This window comes from Leiobunum rupestre, chromosome 9 (genome assembly GCF_980474605.1).
Source record: "Leiobunum rupestre chromosome 9, qqLeiRupe1.1.hap1, whole genome shotgun sequence".
In the NCBI taxonomy this organism is placed as follows: domain Eukaryota; kingdom Metazoa; phylum Arthropoda; class Arachnida; order Opiliones; family Sclerosomatidae; genus Leiobunum; species Leiobunum rupestre.
The window spans coordinates 34,328,722-34,334,721 of record NC_143392.1 but is presented as its reverse complement, the minus strand read 5'-3'; positions in this window follow the sequence as shown (position 1 = coordinate 34,334,721).

Sequence of the window (6,000 nt, the reverse complement as noted above, 5' to 3'; positions counted from 1 at the left end):
TCGTGGAGGTGTTTTTAGACATAGCGTAAAACGGCTTACTTTTTTCGAACCCAAAACGGCCCACTTTTAAAATAGTAATTTCGTGGAGATGTTTTTAGACATAGCGTAAAACGGCATACTTTTTTCGAACCCGAAACGGCCCATTTTTAAAATAGTAATATCGTGAAGGTGTTTTTAGACATAGCGTAAAACGGCATACTTTTTTCGAACCCGAAACGGCCCATTTTTAAAATAGTAATTTCGTGGAGGTGTTTTTAGACATAGCGTAAAACGGCATACTTTTTTCGAACCCGAAACGGCCCATTTTTAAAATAGTAATTTCGTGGAGGTGTTTTTAGACATAGCGTAAAACGGCTTACTTTTTTCGAACCCGAAACGGCCCACTTTTAAAATAGTAATTTCGTGGAGGTGTTTTTAGACATAGCGTAAAACGGCTTACTTTTTTCGAACCCGAAACGGCCCACTTTTAAAATAGTAATTTCGTGGAGGTGTTTTTAGACATAGCGTAAAACGGCTTACTTTTTTCGAACCCAAAACGGCCCACTTTTAAAATAGTAATTTCGTGGAGATGTTTTTAGACATAGCGTAAAACGGCATACTTTTTTCGAACCCGAAACGGCCCATTTTTAAAATAGTAATATCGTGAAGGTGTTTTTAGACATAGCGTAAAACGGCATACTTTTTTCGAACCCGAAACGGCCCATTTTTAAAATAGTAATTTCGTGGAGGTGTTTTTAGACATAGCGTAAAACGGCATACTTTTTTCGAACCCGAAACGGCCCATTTTTAAAATAGTAATTTCGTGGAGGTGTTTTTAGACATAGCGTAAAACGGCTTACTTTTTTCGAACCCGAAACGGCCCACTTTTAAAATAGTAATTTCGTGGAGGTGTTTTTAGACATAGCGTAAAACGGCTTACTTTTTTCGAACCCGAAACGGCCCACTTTTAAAATAGTAATTTCGTGGAGGTGTTTTTAGACATAGCGTAAAACGGCTTACTTTTTTCGAACCCAAAACGGCCCACTTTTAAAATAGTAATTTCGTGGAGATGTTTTTAGACATAGCGTAAAACGGCATACTTTTTTCGAACCCGAAACGGCCCATTTTTAAAATAGTAATATCGTGAAGGTGTTTTTAGACATAGCGTAAAACGGCATACTTTTTTCGAACCCGAAACGGCCCATTTTTAAAATAGTAATTTCGTGGAGGTGTTTTTAGACATAGCGTAAAACGGCATACTTTTTTCGAACCCGAAACGGCCCATTTTTAAAATAGTAATTTCGTGGAGGTGTTTTTAGACATAGCGTAAAACGGCATACTTTTTTCGAACCCGAAACGGCCCATTTTTAAAATAGTAATTTCGTGGAGGTGTTTTTAGACATAGCGTAAAACGGCTTACTTTTTTCGAACCCGAAACGGCCCATTTTTAAAATAGTAATTTCGTGGAGGTGTTTTTAGACATAGCGTAAAACGGCATACTTTTTTCGAACCCGAAACGGCCCATTTTTAAAATAGTAATTTCGTGGAGGTGTTTTTAGACATAGCGTAAAACGGCATACTTTTTTCGAACCCGAAACGGCCCATTTTTAAAATAGTAATTTCGTGGAGGTGTTTTTAGACATAGCGTAAAACGGCTTACTTTTTTCGAACCCGAAACGGCCCACTTTTAAAATAGTAATTTCGTGGAGGTGTTTTTAGACATAGCGTAAAACGGCTTACTTTTTTCGAACCCAAAACGGCCCACTTTTAAAATAGTAATTTCGTTGAGGTGTTTTTAGACATAGCGTAAAACGGCTTACTTTTTTCGAACCCGAAACGGCCCACTTTTAAAATAGTAATTTCGTGGAGGTGTTTTTAGACATAGCGTAAAACGGCTTACTTTTTTCGAACCCGAAACGGCCCATTTTTAAAATAGTAATTTCGTGGAGGTGTTTTTAGACATAGCGTAAAACGGCTTACTTTTTTCGAACCCGAAACGGCCCACTTCTAAAATAGTAATTTCGTGGAGGTGTTTTTAGACATAGCGTAAAACGGCTTACTTTTTTCGAACCCAAAACGGCCCACTTTTAAAATAGTAATTTCGTGGAGATGTTTTTAGACATAGCGTAAAACGGCATACTTTTTTCGAACCCGAAACGGCCCATTTTTAAAATAGTAATATCGTGAAGGTGTTTTTAGACATAGCGTAAAACGGCATACTTTTTTTGAACCCGAAACGGCCCATTTTTAAAATAGTAATATCGTGAAGATGTTTTTAGACATAGCGTAAAACGGCATACTTTTTTCGAACCCGAAACGGCCCATTTTTAAAATAGTAATTTCGTGGAGGTGTTTTTAGACATAGCGTAAAACGGCATACTTTTTTCGAACCTGAAACGGCCCATTTTTAAAATAGTAATTTCGTGGAGGTGTTTTTAGACATAGCGTAAAACGGCTTACTTTTTTCGAACCCGAAACGGCCCACTTTTAAAATAGTAATTTCGTGGAGGTGTTTTTAGACATAGCGTAAAACGGCTTACTTTTTTCGAACCCGAAACGGCCCACTTCTAAAATAGTAATTTCGTGGAGGTGTTTTTAGACATAGCGTAAAACGGCTTACTTTTTTCGAACCCGAAACGGCCCACTTTTAAAATTTCGTGGAGGTGTTTTTAGACATAGCGTAAAACGGCATACTTTTTTCGAACCCGAAACGGCCCACTTTTAAAATAGTAATTTCGTGGAGGTGTTTTTAGATATAGCGTAAAACGGCATACTTTTTTCGAACCCGAAACGGCCCACTTTTAAAATAGTAATTTCGTGGAGGTGTTTTTAGACATAGCGTAAAACGGCATACTTTTTTCGAGCCCGAAACGGCCCACTTTTAAAATAGTAATTTCGTAGAGGTGTTTTTAGACATAGCGTAAAACGGCATACTTTTTTCGAACCCGAAACGGCCCATTTTTAAAATAGTAATTTCGTGGAGGTGTTTTTAGACATAGCGTAAAACGGCATACTTTTTTCGAACCCGAAACGGCCCACTTTTAAAATTTCGTGGAGGTGTTTTTAGACATAGCGTAAAACGGCATACTTTTTTCGAACCCGAAACGGCCCACTTTTAAAATAGTAATTTCGTGGAGGTGTTTTTAGATATAGCGTAAAACGGCATACTTTTTTCGAACCCGAAACGGCCCACTTTTAAAATAGTAATTTCGTGGAGGTGTTTTTAGACATAGCGTAAAACGGCATACTTTTTTCGAGCCCGAAACGGCCCACTTTTAAAATAGTAATTTCGTGGAGGTGTTTTTAGACATAGCGTAAAACGGCATACTTTTTTCGAACCCGAAACGGCCCATTTTTAAAATAGTAATTTCGTGGAGGTGTTTTTAGACATAGCGTAAAACGGCTTACTTTTTTCGAACCCGAAACGGCCCACTTTTAAAATAGTAATTTCGTGGAGGTGTTTTTAGACATAGCGTAAAACGGCATACTTTTTTCGAACCCGAAACGGCCCACTTTTAAAATTTCGTGGAGGTGTTTTTAGACATAGCGTAAAACGGCATACTTTTTTCGAACCCGAAACGGCCCATTTTTAAAATAGTAATTTCGTGGAGGTGTTTTTAGACATAGCGTAAAACGGCTTACTTTTTTCGAACCCGAAACGGCCCACTTTTAAAATAGTAATTTCGTGGAGGTGTTTTTAGACATAGCGTAAAACGGCTTACTTTTTTCGAACCCGAAACGGCCCACTTTTAAAATAGTAATTTCGTGGAGGTGTTTTTAGACATAGCGTAAAACGGCTTACTTTTTTCGAACCCAAAACGGCCCACTTTTAAAATAGTAATTTCGTGGAGATGTTTTTAGACATAGCGTAAAACGGCATACTTTTTTCGAACCCGAAACGGCCCATTTTTAAAATAGTAATATCGTGAAGGTGTTTTTAGACATAGCGTAAAACGGCATACTTTTTTCGAACCCGAAACGGCCCATTTTTAAAATAGTAATTTCGTGGAGGTGTTTTTAGACATAGCGTAAAACGGCATACTTTTTTCGAACCCGAAACGGCCCATTTTTAAAATAGTAATTTCGTGGAGGTGTTTTTAGACATAGCGTAAAACGGCATACTTTTTTCGAACCCGAAACGGCCCATTTTTAAAATAGTAATTTCGTGGAGGTGTTTTTAGACATAGCGTAAAACGGCTTACTTTTTTCGAACCCGAAACGGCCCATTTTTAAAATAGTAATTTCGTGGAGGTGTTTTTAGACATAGCGTAAAACGGCATACTTTTTTCGAACCCGAAACGGCCCATTTTTAAAATAGTAATTTCGTGGAGGTGTTTTTAGACATAGCGTAAAACGGCATACTTTTTTCGAACCCGAAACGGCCCATTTTTAAAATAGTAATTTCGTGGAGGTGTTTTTAGACATAGCGTAAAACTGCTTACTTTTTTCGAACCCGAAACGGCCCACTTTTAAAATAGTAATTTCGTGGAGGTGTTTTTAGACATAGCGTAAAACGGCTTACTTTTTTCGAACCCAAAACGGCCCACTTTTAAAATAGTAATTTCGTTGAGGTGTTTTTAGACATAGCGTAAAACGGCTTACTTTTTTCGAACCCGAAACGGCCCACTTTTAAAATAGTAATTTCGTGGAGGTGTTTTTAGACATAGCGTAAAACGGCTTACTTTTTTCGAACCCGAAACGGCCCATTTTTAAAATAGTAATTTCGTGGAGGTGTTTTTAGACATAGCGTAAAACGGCTTACTTTTTTCGAACCCGAAACGGCCCACTTCTAAAATAGTAATTTCGTGGAGGTGTTTTTAGACATAGCGTAAAACGGCTTACTTTTTTCGAACCCAAAACGGCCCACTTTTAAAATAGTAATTTCGTTGAGGTGTTTTTAGACATAGCGTAAAACGGCTTACTTTTTTCGAACCCGAAACGGCCCACTTTTAAAATAGTAATTTCGTGGAGATGTTTTTAGATATAGCGTAAAACGGCATACTTTTTTCGAACCCGAAACGGCCCACTTTTAAAATTTCGTGGAGGTGTTTTTAGACATAGCGTAAAACGGCTTACTTTTTTCAAACCCGAAACGGCCCACTTTTAAAATAGTAATTTCGTGGAGGTGTTTTTAGACATAGCGTAAAACGGCATACTTTTTTCGAACCCAAAACGGCCCACTTTTAAAATAGTAATTTCGTGGAGGTGTTTTTAGACATAGCGTAAAACGGCATACTTTTTTCGAACCCGAAACGGCCCACTTTTAAAATAGTAATTTCGTGGAGGTGTTTTTAGTTATAGCGTAAAACGGCATCCTTTTTTCGAACCCGAAACGGCCCACTTTTAAAATTTCGTGGAGGTGTTTTTAGACATAGCGTAAAACGGCATACTTTTTTCGAACCCAAAACGGCCCACTTTTAAAATAGTAATTTCGTGGAGGTGTTTTTAGACATAGCGTAAAACGGCTTACTTTTTTCGAACCCGAAACGGCCCATTTTTAAAATAGTAATTTCGTGGAGGTGTTTTTAGACATAGCGTAAAACGGCTTACTTTTTTCGAACCCGAAACGGCCCACTTCTAAAATAGTAATTTCGTGGAGGTGTTTTTAGACATAGCGTAAAACGGCTTACTTTTTTCGAACCCAAAACGGCCCACTTTTAAAATAGTAATTTCTTTGAGGTGTTTTTAGACATAGCGTAAAACGGCTTACTTTTTTCGAACCCGAAACGGCCCACTTTTAAAATAGTAATTTCGTGGAGATGTTTTTAGATATAGCGTAAAACGGCATACTTTTTTCGAACCCGAAACGGCCCACTTTTAAAATTTCGTGGAGGTGTTTTTAGACATAGCGTAAAACGGCTTACTTTTTTCAAACCCGAAACGGCCCACTTTTAAAATAGTAATTTCGTGGAGGTGTTTTTAGACATAGCGTAAAACGGCATACTTTTTTCGAACCCAAAACGGCCCACTTTTAAAATAGTAATTTCGTGGAGGTGTTTTTAGACATAGCGTAAAACGGCA